This window comes from Panthera pardus, unplaced genomic scaffold (assembly GCF_024362965.1).
Source record: "Panthera pardus isolate Hobbes unplaced genomic scaffold, ASM2436296v1 HiC_scaffold_11, whole genome shotgun sequence".
In the NCBI taxonomy this organism is placed as follows: Eukaryota; Metazoa; Chordata; class Mammalia; order Carnivora; family Felidae; genus Panthera; species Panthera pardus.
The window spans coordinates 67,927,697-67,946,988 of NW_026526666.1; the positions used below are offsets into that span (position 1 = coordinate 67,927,697).

Below are 19,292 nucleotides of genomic sequence, written 5' to 3' on the forward strand. Positions count from 1 at the left end.
AACCCTCTCCCTAACAGTGCTTCTGGTGGGTGCCATGTGTATCTAATGCCCATATATTTTGAACTTAGAATTGGACACATGGTATATCAGTCAACATGCTAGCAGGAAACAGATGGCAGCCTCACATTAGGATAATTTGAGGAGGGTTTAATAAATGGGCTATTTACAAGGTGTGGGCAGTGTGTAGGGAAACCTCGGGGTTTCCCCGGGGCATTTCCCTGGGGCTAGAACTCAAAGGCTGTGAAGGGAAGGAATGGTTATCAGAACCCAATAGTAGAGTCATGTTGTGGGCCATCTTGAGTGAAACAGTGAGTGACCTTCAGTTAAGGAAAAAGTTAGCCTAAGATGACCCCACAGGGAGGGAGCTGAGAAAACTAAGTATGTAGAACTCATTCTCTTACTTCCGTCTGATTTCCTGCTAGGGGTCCCTATTAACCAACCCAACCAGAAGTCAGAGGACAAGAGAGTCCATTGATGCAGTACATACAAGTAAGCCACAGTGGTCAAAGAAAATGATAGAGAAGGGCAAAGAGTGGATGTAGAGAGGCAAATACAAGATATTAAGCACATATAGTTTGATCAGCATTTTATTACTGGGAACAATGAAATTGATATGAGACTGTCAGAGAAATTCTGAGATGAGTGTTTGCCAATCTGTGAATTGTGATATGAATTAAGACAGTGAGAAGTTCATTCAATACTTGTGACTTTTAATTTTAAGGGCGGGATTTGTACATTTCATTCCTGTGTCCACTCCAGCCCCCTCTTAGATTTATGCCAGGCAGAATGTAAGTGCATCCTGAATGGCTATTAAGTAAATTATTTAATGAATGAAAGAATGAGTTAATATATATGTCTAGAGGCAATGTGAAGAACTAAGAGCATTAGAAAGTTGATAGGAGGGGTAACAGGATCATTATGCTGCCAACAACTAATATCCAAATCTGTATCTAAAATAACAACACTTTAAACAAAACAGAAGTTTATTTCTCTTCCATATAAAAGCCTATAGGCAATCCAGAGCTGATATTGTAGTCTGTTCTTTGAAAGCCTTAGGGAGTCAGTTTTTTTCAGCTTTTTGTCCTGCCATCCCTGGGGCATTCCCCTCAATCCCATGATCCAGTGTGGACCGAGAATGGAATTCTTACCATCACATCTGTGTTTCAGACAGCAGGATGAAGAAAGTAGGGGGAGAAAGGAGAAAATGAAGTTATGTAGCACTTTCTCTTCTATCCCATTTCATACAACTCATATCCACACTTACCTAAAGTAAGGATGAGACATGAAGTCTTTATTCTGGGTGACCATGTTTCCAGCTAAAAATTGGTAGTCCTATAGATGTGTAGGAGAACTGATATTGAAGGGCAGCCCGAAGTATCTGCCATAGGAAACCTGAATTCTGTTTTCAACTCTAATACCAAATTACTCATGTGAAACTTGAATGTTACTTCCCCTTTCTGGGGACAAGTTTTTCATCTATAAAATGAAAAAGATGGACTGGAATAGTGTTTTCAAGTTATTCTTTGAGGAACTCCTCAGGAAAAAAAAATAAGTTGAGAATCTTGTCCTACTTCAGACCTTGCAAGGGGCACTGGGGGATATAAAACAAACCTTGGTATCCTTCAGAAATGTCTCCTATACCTGAGGAAATGGGATATGTTCAAACAGAAATAAAATTTTAAAAATATATAATTAAGGATCTCACTAGTTGTCTAGAGAGTTAATGGTCAGATTAAACATCATGGAGAAGATGAGCTTTAAGCTGACTCTTGAAAGATGGGTAGGATTAGTAAATACAGAGTTGGGGAGGAGGCAGCCCAGAGAGCAAGATTTAGCCAGAGTCATTGCATGGTGGCAGTTGATTAGAAGTCTGGTTTGATTGGAATAAGGAATCTTCTTACTATAAGATTAGGATAAATAGGAATATTGGGGCCAAACTCTAGAAAGAGTTAATTGTCATACTGTCATTCAGATTTAACACAGATACTGGGTCAGTTACTTTATGTATACCATCTTGCTTATTTTTCATAGTAGTTTTATGGAGTAGGCAGAATTATCCCAGTTTGGGGGGTAAATAATATAAGGCTAAAAAGGTTAAGTTACTTAGCTAAAGCCATATGGCTAGTTCATGTCGGGGCCAAGGTTTAAACCCATGACTTCTAATACCACATCCTGCCGTTTTGATGGACTACTGCTGCTTTCTGCATTGGACCAACTGAGAGCTACAGTGGATTTTTAGGAAAGAAATTACCTTATCCAAAGCAGCATCTTAAAGAAAGTAAAGTTAGTGAAAGTGCAGGGTGTACCTGTGCTGGCTAAACTAGTTTGGAGAAACTCTACGGGTTGGACCTCAAAGCAGATACCAAAGACTTTAAGGCTTTCTGGCATACTTTTAGAGACAGGACAGTTCTTCATTACCAGGGTGTTTGGTATGGCTCATGTCTGAAGGCACCACTATAATTAGTTAATCCTTATTCCAATTTGGAGGGAGGATAATTACAAGTGGGAAGGCTAAACATGTCAACATCCAGATCTTAGGGAGAGTAAGCAGGAAGCAAGATTTTGTATTTCTAGTGCTGGAATGATTAATCACCATGTCCATAGCTACCATTGCTACTAATTATGCCATCTGAAATGGTGTCTTATTTTGTTATTCTCTAGTGGTGTCTTCTAACCTCACCTTTGAACATGCATCAATGCCACAATCTGACATTTAAGATAAAAATACCATGGGAAAGATCTTATTTTTTCTTGTTATCTTAAGACCTTTATTGAGGTATAATTTATATACCATAAAATACACCCATTGTAAAGGACCGGTAATATGATTTTTAGTAAATTTATAGAGTTTTACACTATCACCGCAATCTAGTCTTAGATTCTGTTTCCATCATCCCAAAAAGTTCCTTTGTTATTCCTCACTTCCACTCCCAATCCTAGCAACTACTGACCTTCTCTGACACTATAAATTTGCCATTTCTGAGCATTTCATATAAATGGAATTATGCATTATGTAGTCTTTTGCTTCCAGCATCCTTCACTTAGCATTATATTTTTCAGGTTTAGCCATGTTGTACTATGTATCAGCAATTCATTCATTTTTAGTGCTGAATAGTATTCTATTAAAATGATATATACCATGTTTTGTTTATTCTCTAGTTTATGGACATTTAGAAAGCTTCTATATTGGGGCTATTATGAATAACGATGTTATGAACATTCATGTGCATACTTTTGAGTGGACATGTGATCCACTTTGTTTCAGGTAGATTTCTAAGAATGGAATCATTGGGTCATATAGTAAGTTCATGTTCAAATTAAAAAAAGACAATCTGTCAAACTGTGTTCCAAGTTAGTAATGTCTTTTTACCTTCCTACCAGCAATGTAGGAGAGAGGGTTATAGTTTTTCCATGTTCTTGCTAACACTTGGAATTATCTATATTTTTAATTATAGTCATTTTAGTTGGTATGTAGCATATCCCATTGTGGTTTTAAATTATATTGCCCTAACAGCTAATTATGTTGATTATCTTATCATGAGCTTATTTGCCATTTGTGTATTTTCTTTAATAAAGTGTCAGTTTCAATATTTTGCCCATTTAAAAATTTTGGGTTATTTGTATTCTTATAATGAGTTTTGAGATTTCTTTATCTATTCTGAATGCAAGTCTTTTGTCCGATACATGCTTTGCAAATATTTCTTTCTTATCTATGCCTTATCTTTTCATTCTCTTAACCATATCTTTTGAAGAACAGAATTAATTTTGAGGCCTAATTTATCAATTTTTTTTCTCTTATGGATCATACTTTGGATTCTTATCTAAGAACTCTTTGCCCAATGAAGACCACAAAGATTTTCTCCTATGTTTCATTCTAAAATTTTTATGGTTTTGCTTACATCTCAGTCTGTGATCCATTTTGAATTATTTTTATATGTATGGCATGAGGTAAGCGTTTAAGCTTACATTTTTTTGCATATGGATATCCAATTGTTCTAGCACTGCTTTTTGAAAAGACTAACCTTTACCAGTGAATTATCTTGGTATCTTTCTCTTATGCCTCAGCTCAATTTTTCTTTTTTCTTTCCTATTTATAAGACTGGATTCTCAAAGAGTCAACCCTGTGTCTTTGTAGTTTAGCAGTCAGCTATTATTGGGCTAGGTTTGTGCTTACCCACCCTGAGCACATAAGGCTTCTGTCCTCTGTCAGTGGATCTATATGTAGATATGGGGAGTACAGTCAAAGTCTGGGCAATTTTCATGTCTTCTCTGGCTTCTCCTTTCCCTTCTGTGTCGTGTTGACCATGAGCATTTGTGCAGCTTCAGGGCTTTTCAGGAGTGTGTGACTGGCTTGAGCCTTCTAGCTTGCACCCAGTCTCAGCCAGGAATATGTTTGTCCCAGCTATGGAACTGCAGGCCCTCCTTACTTGCCGACCTCTGTGGTGAGTGTTTCCACAGAAAATGCTGCTAGGTGTGAGCACTGCCCTCTCTTCCAAATTGATTCCCTTTGACAATCCTCACAGCATGGCCTGTCCTAACAGAACCCTGCTTTCACCAAGCTTGGAGGAAGGTAGAGCAACCACAGCACATCAAAGATTCCCTGTCTTATTAACTGAAGTTCAGCGGTTTTTTAAGCATAACATGAGATTGTTGTATGCCTTTGGTCAGTTTCCAAAACACTGAAATGTTTGCGTCAGTTTTGTCCAGCTTTATGTTTGTTTTTCAGAGATAGAGTTTACCAATACACTCCTTCCAACATAGCTAGAAGTAGATTGTAATTGACAAACATTAGTTTTTAAATCATATAACCTTGTACCATCAGACACAGTAAAGTATGGTATTATTTTTATACATAATTGGACTAATTAGATGAACACCTAACTCTGTGTGTGTGTGTGCGCGTGTTGAAAGGATTAGATGGAGAGAGCCATTCCTGTACTTAACAAAACTTGCCAAAAGGAAGTGTCTAACAAAGAAAGGAATCTGATCCTGTATTATATGGAATAACTAGAAAATCATTTATAGGAGAGTAATTGTCTAGGTTCTGTCACTGGCTAGCTCTGTGACTTTGAGAAAAGCACTCTTCCTCTTTGGGTCTCAGAGAGTCAGACCAGATTTTTCAAGCATCCTTTCCAATTCCAACAAAAATTACGGTTCAAACATTTATAATATCCTGATTGTATGTTCTGAGTCACACATCAGTCTGTCATAATGTTGCCTCTTAATCTGCCTTTTATTTTATAATAATGGTAGTTATTGAGTGCATAGCATGTGGTCGGCCCAATGCCATGATCTTCTTATACATTGTGTCACTCAGTCCTCACAATGCTCCTATTATGTGATTTGTACTGTTTTTGAATACCTAACATGTAACCAGCATGGTCTAGGCTCTAGGGATACAGCAGTGAAAAACAGGCAGAAATCCATGCCTTCATGGGGCTCACATTCCAGGAAGAGACAGACAATATTGGATAAATTAAATCAGGAAAGAGGATGAGTTTTGGGGTGAAGGATTCACTTAGAAGAATTTAAGCTCTGAGATATATTAGTATTATCTCCTTCCATTTGCATTTTTAAAAACTAAGGCACAATGAGATGAAGTAATTTGTCTATATCATGCAGTTGGGACATGAAGCCAAGCCTTTTTAGACTCCAAAAAATGGACTCTAAACCAGTTCTGGATAGGGAAATATTCTATTCACCTATATAGTCATTTACTAAGTTCTTGCAAAGCCATTCTTCAATACAACAAATATCTGATGAGTACCTTCTGCCTGCCAGGCTCTGTATTGGGTGCTGGAGACAGAAAGATGAATACAAAATACACCCTATCCCTCAGAAGTACTCAATGTAGTGGGCAACACAGATGTAAAAACTAATAATGGCAATAATGGTAAGAGACTTGATATAATAGACGTAGTGGGCAGAGAAGGGGCACAAGGGAGGAAACAAAGTCCTAATGAAGAAGGCATCTTGAGTTGAGAATCGAAATATGGATACACACGGGGCACCTGGGTGGCTCATTTGGTTGAGGTTCCAACTCTTTTTTTTTTTATTTTATTTTTTACATTTATTTTTTGAGAGACATAGAGAGACAGAGCACAAGTTGGGGAGGGGCAGAGAGAGAAGGAGACACAGAATCCGAAGCAGGCTCAAGCCTCTGAGCTGTCAGCACAAAGCCTAACACGGGGCTCCAATTCACAAACTCACAAACCGTGTGATCATGACCTGAGCCAAAGTTGGACGCCCAACCAACTGAGACACCCAGGCACCCCAAGCTTTCAACTCTTGATTTCAGCTCAGACCATGATCCCAGGTCATGGGATCAAGCTCCACATTGATCCGTGCTTAGTGTGGAGCCTGCTTGAGATTCTCTCTCTCTCTCTGCATGCCCCCCTCTCTTAAAAAAATATGGTATGGAAATTGAGACAATACTGAGTCTTGATAGTTTTATGTGGTTCCAAAAGACAAGAGCACAGGATCAACCTAAGAAGAAAAGAAAGATAGTAATGGGGAAAGGAAGAGAGGTAGGTGGAGGCTGGGCCAAGAGTGCCTTGAATGCCAACCTAAAGAATTTGGACTTTATCTGATTCAGTGAGGAACCATCCAGGAAGGATCATGATCATTGTGACACTTAAGTCTTCCATCTCCAGGCTGCACTCGCTGGTGACAGTTGATCTAGAAGTCAGGTTAACTATTGCCTGTCTTTCGGTGGCTTTTTCCCCCATGGACAGAGATATTTGTTAGCCAAAAGTACCTGGAGGAAAATTACTGCCAAGAATGCCAAGGGGCACCTGGGAGGCACCTGGGTGGCTCAGTTAGTTAAGCGTCCGACTTTGGCTCAGGTCATTATCTCATGGTCCATGGGTTCAAGCCCCATGTTGGGTCTGTGCTGGCAGCTCAGAGCCTGGAGCCTACTTTGGATTCTATGCCTCTCTCTCTCTCTCTCTTCCCCCCCCCCACTCATTCTCTCTCTCTCTCTCTCTCTCTCTCTCTCTCTCTCTCTCTCTCTCTCTCAAAAATAGCAATGGGTATCGTATGTAAGCCAATTTGACAATAAATTATAATAAATAAATAAGCATTAAATAAGCAAACATTAAAATTTTTTTTAAAAATGAGAATGACATAGAAATGCCTAGAAAAGCTGGTTTCTCTGACTTAACACCTCACACAATTTCTCGAGTTAATAAAGACTATAGAGGTCACATTCAAATTTAGCAAATGTATTAGGAATCTCCTATGGGCAGGGACCCAAATTGTATAGACCAACATCTTCTCTTAATATTCCTGAAATATGAGTTTTCAGCCTTTGCTCACACATCTCTTGAGGCAGCCTGAGCCCCATTTCAAAGAGAAAAAAGTCCCATCATTCCCAAAAAGAGCCATCTCCTTGTAGCCTCTCTCCTTGATTCTAGCTCCACCCTCTGGGTCTACTTTACATTTCTTGCTCCTTTAGCCCGTGGACAGGCCTGCAAAGACAGCAAGCTAGTGACCACACCCCCATCACGAGTCCTTTCCAGACTAGTCCCTTCCTTTCTCCTCTCCCCCCATTATTCTACATTTCTGCAGATTCCATGGTTTTTAAACTTTGTTCCTTCTTTGTTGTTCTCTGGACATAATCTAGATTGTTGATTACCTTTATAAAATATCAGAACTGAATATAAAACTTTATAGGCAATATAAGCCTCCTACAGCAGAATAGGACTATTTCCTGTTTTGCTGTGGATGCTAAATCTCTAGAAATGTAACCAGAGTTTACGTTAGCTTCTTTTAGCAGTGAAGCCTCCCTGTAGTTGATTTTTGTTGTTGTTCATGAATAAGCCTATTTTAATTCCTCTGATATGTTTTAAATAAATCTTTTACCCTATGACCCAGCAATAGCACTGCTAGGAATTTACCCAAGGAATATAGGAGTACTGATGCATAGGGGCACTTGTACCCCAATGTTTATAGCAGCACTCTTAACAATAGCCAAATTATTCAAAGAGCCTAAATGTCCATCAACTGATGAGTGGATAAAGAAATTGTGGTTTATATACACAATGGAGTACTACGTGGCAATGAGAAAGAATGAAATATGGCCCTTTGTAGCAACATGGATGGAACTGGAGAGTGTTATGCTAAGTGAAATAAGCCATACAGAGAAAGACAGATACCATATGGTTTCACTCTTATGTGGATCCTGAGAAACTTAACAGAAACCCATGGGGGAGGGGAAGGAAAAAAAAAAAAGAGGTTAGAGTGGAAGACAGCCAAAGCATAAGAGACTGTTAAAAACTGAGAACAAACTGAGGGTTGATGGGGGGTGGGAGGGAGGCGAGGGTGGGTGATGGGTATTGAGGAGGGCACCTTTTGGGATGAGCACTGGGTGTTGTATGGAAACCAATTTGACAATAAACTTCATATGTTGAAAAAAAATAAAAAAATAAATCTTTTATTTTTAAATAATTTTAGATTTATAAAAAAAAAAAAGTTGACTGTCCACAGGTCCATCATGGCTGACACAGCAAGTAAAGTGCTCCTGTGTTCCTGGACTCACCATTATGTCCCAGCCACTCATGTACGTGAAAGTGCTCATCCAGGTGGGATACGAGCCTCTTCCTCCAAGAATAAGATGATAAGATGAAATATTTTGGGGCGGCAAGTATGTCAGCTTCCTGGCCTGTTTTGTTATCCTAGTTCATTGTGAGCATCGATAGGAAGCATGGGTTTTTCATAGACTTAACTCCAAGACTCTTTTCAGGAGTCCTTGGAACTGTGGTCCATGGTAAAGTTTTACAGCATGACCAGAAGTGTGAAAAGGTTGATGAGTTAGGACCTGAAAATGTACAGAAAGAAGTTACATCCTCCTTTGACCAAGTTATCAAGGAGACAACTCGAGAGATGATGGCTCATTCTGCTGCTACCCTTATCACATATCCCTTCCATGTATCATTCAGAGATCTATTGTACAAGTCATTGTTCTGTGCACTTTGTGACTCCACAGTAACCATCTATCAGGAAGAGGGCATTCTAGAACTTTTTGTGGGTCTTATCTCTCACCTCCTATGTGACATAATTTCTTTGTGGCTCTGAAACTCACTGGCCTTCCTCAACCATGCCTATGCACTGGACACAGTGGGGTTTCCACCATGAATGAAATGAAGAGTTATTTCCAAGCTGCCACAGGATTTTTTGCCAGTATGTTGACCTATCCCCTTGTGCTTTTCTCCAATCTTATGACTGTTAACAATTGTGGGCTTGAAGTGGATCCCCTCCTCACTCCCCAACATATGTTTATTGGATAGATGGCTGGTGTATGCTATAAAAAGAGGGAAATATAAGTTGAGGAAATAGCTTATTTTTCCAGAAGGTCCCCTTTGGGAAGACTTATTGTTGTGACCTGAGAAAGTTAATTTGAAGATGTAGGAAGGGAACAGTGACATCTTGACTGTAGTCCAAGATGCACAGAATTATGGGAGAGAATGTTGATTTCTATACAGTATGGCACACTTTTTAAATAATCATTTATTCTTAAGGAAATGGGGGAAAAGTTAGATAATATCGAGAGATCCCACATACCCTTCACCCAGTTTCCTCTGTTAAAATCATATGCAACCATGAAGCATTTGTCAAAACAAATAAATTAACACTGATACTTTACTATGAGCTAAACTATAAAACTATATTCAGATCTCGTCAGTTTTTCCACCAATGTTCTTTTTCTGCCACAGGATCCAATCCAGGATACATTAGCCTATAGTAGATTTTACAAGTATAGTGACCCTTTATACTTGTCCTACCATTGGTTTTAGCCCTGCATTCTAGCTTGCTGTGATTATTTTGATTCTTGGATTCTCTTATCTGTAGTATTAGTGTCTTCACTAATTTTTAATGTATATACTTTTTAAGTATTAATTTAAGTCAAGTATACAAGTGTTTAGCAGGACGAGCCCTGAGACCGAGGACAGAGATCCATGCATATTATCAGAGGCTTCTCTGGAATACCTAGATTGGCATTTTTTATATCAATTTGATATCAGTCCCTGAGTTTGACTATGCTGCTAACTCCAGTAGCATAAGTCATCTAAACGAACAAGAATTTACCTGCCTCCAAGTCAACTCAATTAAATTCAATTTAGTTTAGGAGCAGAGCAGGCAAATATGAGGAGATTAGAAGAATTTAAAATATGGAGCCTGGCAGCTTCTACAATAGTCCTTATGTGGACTTGTGAGGAAAAGCTAGAATCTCAGAAACCTGCTAGAGGGAACTAATCACCCTGTGGACAGAAAAGCCCGAGGACAGAAGACAGGACCGCGTAAAAGAAGCTAGAGAGAGGCAACACTGTTCTTATCAGCATGGTGACTACAAAATAATGTAGCTCCCTTCCATTCTGTTCCTTCCCCTTTGTTCTTTCTTCCCCTTTGAAGTAAAACATCATGGAGTTGCAGCTGGCAACATGACCAAACAAATGTATGAAAAATAATTACATCTTTTTGGCTGGGTTTTAAATTGAGTAATTGTTGGAAGTTAGTAATCTCAATTATCATTCCCTTACCCACCTCTCAGGAGAGTTCTATGGACCCCCATCTGCACCAAACCTTGTCCTGATCAGACACTCTAAATTAAACAAGCTTAGTAGTTTTGGCTCCCTTCCAGCAGGCCACTTCACAAGCACCACTCTCTTGGCATAGTTTTTGCTATTCCCTTCAAAAAGAGTCTCCAATTAATTGGAGGCAGATATATCCTCCCAGCATCTGGTGAGGGACCTTCCAACTGACCTGACTGCTGCAGGTGGCTCATCCATTCCAAGCCTCAGCCCTGGGTGAATGAGGGCCTGGAGAGGAGGTGCTGGGAATTATGACCCTTGCTTCTCCACTGCTAGAACAAGGAGACACATATCTGATTTATTCATGCTGCAAAGATTGACCCAGACTACTCTACACCTGCCCCAAATACAGGTTTCCTAGTTCAATGATTGTATCACCATCACTTCAGGTGCCCATGCCAAAAACTGTCCTGTTTAACTCCTTTTTATTCTACTCCTTGCATACTATCTGTCACCAAGTATGATCAAAGCTATAACTCAGTATTTTTAGAATCTATCTCTTTCTTATCTCTGCTGCCAGTGCCTTAGTTCAAACTATCAGCATCTCTCAGGGAATTACAACAACTTCTTAAGCCAAGGGGTACAAGATGTGAGGTAAACAGGCTTCCAGGCTCTCTCTCTACTCTGCTCACCTAGCTATGTCAGTGTTACAGTGGCTTCCAGAAAGTCCCAGCCTTCCTCCTAACTTTATGCTCCCCTCACTGGTCCTGTGGTCCCTACCTGACCAAAAGACAGTAGACTCTTCACTGAACGCTACTTAGCTAGCTTGGCGTATGGCATCCTTTGTGCTAATAGATTGCTATTTCTAGGCCATTCTTTCCCTTCTCTTTTATAAAAAGACATGTTTTAAGCCTATAGAACCCACTGCCATTCTTTATTGCTGTCATCTGCTGACTTCTTGGACAGTGCCCTCAGTCATGGAGAGCTTTGGTCCATACTTGTCTTTTCCACTACCCTGCTACCACCATATTGAATAATTTCAGTATCCATGAAAATGACCCACTGAACACCCCGGCCTCTCAGCAGTTTAAGATAAAATAACAAATTCTTAACTTAATCTGTAAGATCCTGCATAATCTAGCCTCTGCCTGCTTTTTCAGCCTGTCTCATTTCCCTGTCATTTTGCTCTCTGCTATACCCACATTGGCCTCCCTATAGTTCTTTCTGTCAGCCATGGATTTTTTCCACTAACTTGTATACACACTGGCCCATCTACCTGGAATGTTCTTTCTCAATGGCCCTTTGCCTTGCTACTTCCTATTCTGCTTTCAGGATCCAATTTGAACACCACTCCTTCCTGGAATGCTTCCCTAATATACTGTTCCCCAGACTAGTTTGAGATCCTCTGCTACATGAGTCTATAATATACTGTTTCCTCTTTAAAACACTTGTCACTCTTTTGATTACTCATTCTTCATCTAGTTTCCTCTGTTCATATGTTTAGGGAATATTTTTGTATTTAGGGTATGTATAGGACTGGAGGCAGGTAGAGAAGCATGCTATTACAGCGAAAATTCTTTCTTGGTATCTTTTGGTGTGGTCATACTTTGTCACTTCCTCTGAAGCCACATTTTCACTTTGTTAAATCAGAAGGTATATAACATTAGGATATAAGATCATTTATTTTATGTGACTCATAGAATTTCAAAGCCAAGAAGAACCTTAGGTTCTTCTAGTTCTGGGGTTTAAACCCATGTTACCTGTATCCCTAATTAGGGATCTAGGCTCTCAGCAGTACTTGAGATGCTACTGAGGAGCAAGGAGAAAGAGGGACTTCTATGAAATCAGGGCTCAGGCCTCTCTTATCCTCCCTGCCACATACACCATGCATGCTGGGCCCTCTTCACTGGCCTTGCTCATAGACTTAGTTTGAAAAAAGGATTCAGCTGTTAACAGTGTTTGCAAACTTTTTCTTTCTTTTTTCTCCTCTCTCTCTTTCTGCAGCTGGAAACACTGGGGCCCAGAGAGGGGAGGTTACTTTCCTGAGTCACCCAGTGAGTTAGTTGAACAGCACTAGCTGGAAGCCCAGTTTCTGACATCTAGATTGTCCACTGAAGTTCACTGCCTCTCATTCCCAGATCTGTCTGCAAAGGTTGCTTTTTTGTCTAGTCTTTCTGCAAATATTAACTAAGTACTTACAAGGCAGTGAGAATAAAATTAGGTGCCTAAGTCAATAGGGTGAGCTACGTAGTTTAGAACCCTGACCCTGCCACTCATTAACTGTGTAACCTTAGGTCAATTACTTAATCTCTCTTTTCTCACAGATGAGTGCCCCCTCTTCAATATATATATCCAGAGAAACCTCCTATTCGGTTGTAATTTAAGTATGAAGATCATCAGGCCTAGAGCCATATTAGGATTTTTATTTTGGCTCTGCCACTTATATTTTTGACATTTCAAATAACCTCTTTAAGCCTCATCTAAAAACTAGGCACTGTGATTTAGCTTTAAGTTATTGTAATGACAAGATGCTTCTAGTAGATATTAGATAACAGATGTGAAAATACCTTCTGAATTGTTTGTAAATATTTGGATAGAATGCATTTGCAGTACTGATTTCCCTTAACAGACCCTAAGCTCCCTAAAGTATACAATTTGTCACTTAAAAAAAATGAGAATAGGGGTTCCTGGGTGGCTCAGCTGGTTAAGCATCTGACTCTTGATTTCAGCTCAGGTCATGATCTCTCAGTTTGTGAGTTCAAGCCCCATGTCAGGCTCTGTGCTGACCATGCAGAGCCTGCTTGGGATTCTCTCTCTCTCCTTCTCTCTCTGCCCCTCCCCTGCTATCTCTCTCTTTCTCCCTCTCTCTCTCAAAATAAATAAACTTAATTTAAAAAAAAATGAGAACAACTAACATTTAGAGTACTTACTCCGTGCCACGTACTATTCTATCTACTTCATTATCATTTAATCACCTTTAACAATCTTAGGAAGCAGATACTACTATTATCCCAATTTTGCAGATGAGGAAACTGAGGAATATAGAGGTTAAGTAACTTTTTCAATAGTATACTACTCATAAGTGGTAATATCTGTTTAGAAGAAACCAAGGTATAGGTTATTGGTGGGGTGTAGGAAAGGAACTACAGGAACATGGAAAAGGCTCCTAAGCCATGTTGGTGAATCAGAAAGAACTGTATAGGTGAGTAATACTTGAGCTCCTTTCACCCATTGAGACCCCCCAAGATAGGACTTAATAGTCCTCAAATATTACTTCACATATACAAAAAGGAAAAAGGGGTGGAAGGAGGAATAAAACTCATCTATCAACTAGTTCTAACATTATCTCATGGCCATTCCTAAAAAGGAGAAGTATCACAAAGATAGTGGTTGGAAAGGGAGAAAGGCAGGCATGGGAGCTGACTTTTTCAAGGTTCTTGGGAAAAGAAAATAGAATCACTTGCAAATCATTATCCATTTTCTAACAAAATGTCCTGCTACAGGAAGACTTGATAAATGAACTGGATGTTTTCCTAGAATCCTATTATTAGCATTCAAGGAGACTGTTTCAGTGTTAAAAAACAAAACAAAACAAAACAAAACAAAACAAAACAAAAAACCATATCACTGGCTAGAACTTTTGACATTGTATATATTTGGCTTAAACAAGGTCTCAAAAGTAGAATTTTAAAGCAATTTACAATATGATTTTAGCCGCAGAACTGACTTAGACTGTGCAATCTTACCTTCAAGTTCACTTGGTGTCATTTTTAGTGACTGTGCTAACCAGCAATGGCTTGGGAATAATATGATGGGACATGTTCACAAGCCACGGGAGGGACAAAGCACAGGGCCTGGAAAGGAGAGGGTTATTTATAAGTCACCCCACACCATGGCAGTTGGAACTGGAAAATACAGGGGGGATTTGACTGGTGGCCCCTGGCTAGAACCTATGCTGCTTTCCAGAGTAAGCTGTTGAACTTCCCAGAGAATCTTTTAGCCAGCAACATTGCTAAGGTTGCAGCAAACTCTCAGGGCTCTGCTAGTCTCTGTGGAATTGTTACCAGACATGAGGGAGGGAGGGACAAAGTAGGTCAGGTGCTCCCTGTGTTTCACCATTCTCCCAGAGAGGCTGCTGCCGCCATTTCTTTTCCTCTAATACTGCTGACCTCTGGTTGCTCCTTTTCTTGCTTCCTTATTCTGTTTTTCATTGGGAAAAAAAATTTCTTTAAATGTGGATTTATCTTTAAAAGCTAACACTAAATTTCTTAGAAGAAAACATAGGAGTGGGGCACCTGGGTGGTTCAGTCAGTTAAGCATCCAACTCTTGATTTCAGCTCAGTTAACAATCTCACAGTTGTGAGATTGAGCCCCGCATTGGGCTCCATGCTGGGCACGGAGCCTGCTTAAGATTCTCTCTCTCCCTCTCCCTATGTCCCTATCCCCCATGCACACTCTCTCTCAGTCTCTCTCTCTCTAAAAGAAGAAGGAGGAGGAGGAGGAGGAGGAGAAGGAGGAGGAGGAGAGGAGAAGGAAGAGGAGGGGGGGTGGAGGAGGAGGAGGAGAAAACATAGGAGCGTATCTTTGTGATTTTGGGTTAGGCAATGGTTCCTTTGATATGACACCAAAAGCACCAGCAGCAAAAGACAAATTGGACTTTGTCAAAATTAAAAACTTTTATACTGCAAATGATACCATCAAGAAAATGGAAAGACAAGCTACAGAATGGTAGAAAATATTTTCAAATCATGTATCTGAAAATAAACTTGTATCAAGAACATAGAAAGAGTACCTACAACTCAGTAAAATGACAAAAAAAAAAAATCCCACAATTTAGGAATGGGCACTGGATCTAAATAAACATTTCTCCAAAGAAGATACACAAGTAGCCAATATGCACATAAAAGGATACTCAATATAAAAAAAAAATGATACTCATTTTTTGATGATGATCATTAACCATCAGGGAAATGCAAATGAAAACCACAGCGAGGTATCACATCCCAACCTCTGGATAATAAAAGAAGGACAATAACAAGTGTTGAAGAGAGACGCCAGGGTGGGTCAGTTGGTTAAGTGTCCAACTCTTGCTTTTAGCTCAGGTCATGATCTCACAGTGAGATCAAACCCTGCATTGGGGCTCTGTGCTGCTTGGAATTCTCTCTCCCTCTCTCTCTCTTCCCCTTCCCTACTTGCACACAAGTGCTCGCTCGCTCTCAAAATAAATAAACTTAAAAAAAAGAAAAAAATAGCAAGTGTTGGGGAGGATATCGAGAAATTGAAACCCTTATACATTGCTGGTGGGAATATAAAATGGCGTAGCTGCTCTGGAAAACATTTGGCAGTTCCTCAAAACGTTAAGCATAGAATTACCCTAAGGCCCAGCATTTCCACTCCCAGGTAAACATTCAAGTTCACACAAATTCCATAAAAAGTAAAGTACTGATGCCTGCTATGACATGGATTGTATTCTTCTTGTGGCTGTACAGTTGCTGGATTCATAGTAAGTTCTTAAGAAATTTTTGTTGAATACGTATATTAGCTCATATATCTCTTAAAAGGAAAAACTGGAAAGTGTTCAGATTCCTTGTTTGCCTTCCTAAGGAGATATCTTTCCAAAAAGGGAGCATAAAAATCCCATCATGTTTTTTCTCTACTGGATTAATTTACTAAATGTTGTACTCCTTTTTCCTAAATTATTTAACTTCATCCTCCAGTATCATTTGATTTCTCTGGCTTATTTACCATAGTTTGGCATTAAAAGACAATTATTTCCTGAGAAGAGAATAGAGGTATTCTTTCTCCAAATTGTATTTCATAGGAAAGGCAGCTTCCAGGATATTACCTACATTAATGTGGCTAATAATAAGATATTAATATGCACTGCAGCTACTTGAATCAGCCTCCTCTTTTCCATTCAATAATATTCATACATATTTAAAAGTTTCCTAACTTTGTCTAACTAGGTCAGCAGAATATTACCCAGTCTTGATATTGTTTGTCCAAGCTGCCATTTTATAGGAGTTGGGGGGCGGGGGGCAGGGGAGAGACAGATAGCTGGGAGTTTCCATCTCTTTCTCCTGTTCATGATGCCTGTACTATAAGCAGCTAAAGTCATGAAAGTTTAGACCTAAAAAGACCTTGAAAGATTTGTCTTCTAACACCTGCCTTGTCCAGCTAAGGAAGCTGAGGTCTAGGAAGTGAAGAAATCCGTAGTCTCTAGGAGTATGACATAGGTTTCCTGATTGGGAATTTCATGTTCTTTGTGTTTCATCAAAGAGGAACCCTTTCAGTCATGTTATTTACCATTTTCTCCCCATACACCATGTGTCATGCTCTGTTTTTATCTCATGTAATCATTTCATCTTCAGGACTAACAATAGGTTGCTGTTATTATTACCTTACCTATGAAAAAACCAGGGCTCAGGTTAACTTACTCGCCTGAGCTCACATAGCTAGTAAGTGGTAGCACCAGGATTTGTACCCAGGTCTGTCTGACTTCAAAATGTATGCTCTTATTCTGCATAGATCCTTCTGCTGAACACTCTTACTGTGAGGACCTAATAGGATCATGGAAGTGCTCACATGGCAGTGAAGAGGGCTTTATTCTCAAGTCTCTGAGGTTATTTCTCAGGACAAAGTTTCCCCTTAGGACTCTATTTTGCCTCTTTCATGGCTTGCCTCATGGCCCAGCCGGCCTCCATCTCCTCCGTGATTATGTTCCTACCCTGTTCTCCTGTGCTTCCTGCCTTTAGCCTACTTGGGGATGCTGATTCAGTCCTTCAAGCTTCTCCACATCTTTGCCCCACAAAAAAAAGCCGTATGTCCTTTTCTATTTCAAGGTTTTCTATTACACCTGTAGACACAGAGTTGGGGAAGAAGGTAGCAGATGAAGGTACAAGCAAAGATGAAACAGCTCTCCAGATTTCTTTGGTGGTTTTTCTTTGGTGTTAGTTTTTGCTTTAGGCTCTTCTTCCTCCGCACTTATCTCTGAGTGGGTGAAGCTCATCTGGCTGCCCTTCCTTCAGGGCCATCCTTCCTCAGGTCTAGGAAGGCCTCCTCCTCCAGGAAACTTCCTCTGCAGTCTGTGAGCTTAAATGTGTTCAAGAAGAATGACAGATGTGTTTCCATCTCTGAGATCTTCCTCAATACTGGGGCCTCCCATATAATTGGGACTCTGCCCTGTCTAGCCTTGCTCTACCCAGGAACAATCCTTTCTGGATATTTCCCCTCAGAACTCTTGAGGTCCAGCCTGCACAGATGATCACATGTCAAGGGTGCCACAGAGATGTCCTGGTTTGGAGAGTGTAGCTAAGGTTCCATGAAGTCACTTATAGGCTTGATGGTGGGTATTTTGTGTAAATGTATCTATATTTGCTTTGAAGTCCAGAAGTGCTATGCCTATGTGAGGACATTATTATCAATGGTATTAATGATGGTGATGGTGATAACAATAGTCACAGTAGTAACAATAAGTATGCTATTCTCTCAAATGGAAAAGAAAATGTAGAGGTTTTGGAGTCAGATCAGTGTGTGTATTTCAGCTTCACCACTAATTCATTATCAAATTAAGCAAATTATTTCACATTACTCTGCCCATTTCTTCATCTGAACATTGGGAATAATAACCCTTAGTTGTCAAGGTATTTGTCAGGAGTAGTGTAAACCAAAGCTAACATTTATTGAGCACTTTAATGTGCAGTGCAGTGCAACCTAAGGTCTTGGTATGTAAATATCTTGTATAACACTCACAATACCCTTTGAGACCTGTTACTCTGTCCATTTTACAGATTAGGAAACTGAAGTACAGAGAGATTAATTAACTTGCTTAAAATCACACAACTAGTAAGTGGTAAAGTAGGGACTTGGCATCTAAACCTAAGCAATTTGTCTCAAAAGCCTGTTATTTAAAGATGAGGTTTATAAAGCAGTTTCCATATTGCCTGGCACGGATTCGTTTCTCAATTGGTAACTGTAATTTAACGGCATATTGCATTTCTATAGAAGTACACAAATGCAAAGTGTTTGTTTTTATTATCTTTAAGACCTTGTCTCTTTCTCAACACTTAGTAAGGAATGCCTAAAAAGCTATGTCTACAGGAGAAGGGAGTGAGATTTGGTGTGTACCTGGTTACTTTGATCAAGGTAGACAACCATATTTGACAATGCTGGCTCTAGTTGGTTCATTTTTAGGAGGCCTAAATTATTCAGTTGGAATGTCTACACTGATTACATTGACCAGAGAGAAAAATGTCAGCACAGCTTCCCACTTGTGCTGACTGTGGGTCAGGCTGGTCTCACAGGACAAGTAGCTTTTCTTGCAGTGGGACTTCCTCACACAAATGTAGCAGGGTAGTGGGGGTAAGAAGGAGGACATGTTATTGTCTCCAAGGTATGTGCTATTCTGAAACACCTAGAAGTCACTTCAGGACAGAATTTGCCCTCATGTGGCATATAAACTATTCTTTCATCCAAGAGCAGAGCTTTTCTACAATATCCAGGGAGTGGCTATCCAGAATCTGTAGGCACCCCTTAAGGCAAGGGGAGTTCACTACCTCCAATAGCAGCCTGTTCCAACCTGGGACAGCTCATATTTTTTTATTCTCCTGCCATGGAGCCAGTGAAGCAGTCATTGGAAGTTTTGAAGGAACACAGTGAAGAGGCCTAGGAGACACATGGAGAGACTAGAATGGAAGGAAGAGTCTAGGGCTTTGTTTTGTTTTCTTTATGGTTGTGGTGGGATTGTCAATGTAGGATTTTAAG

General features: G+C 39.8%; 1 protein-coding gene and 1 pseudogene across 9 annotated transcripts in view; both read left to right on the forward strand.

Moving 5' to 3' along the window:
• LOC109266906 (BEN domain-containing protein 5) overlaps positions 1-19,292 on the forward strand; it is a 1,451,617-nt gene that overhangs the window by 940,028 nt on the left and 492,297 nt on the right. The window lies entirely within an intron of this gene.
• Positions 8,495-9,503, forward strand: LOC109266907 (mitochondrial carrier homolog 2-like; annotated as a pseudogene).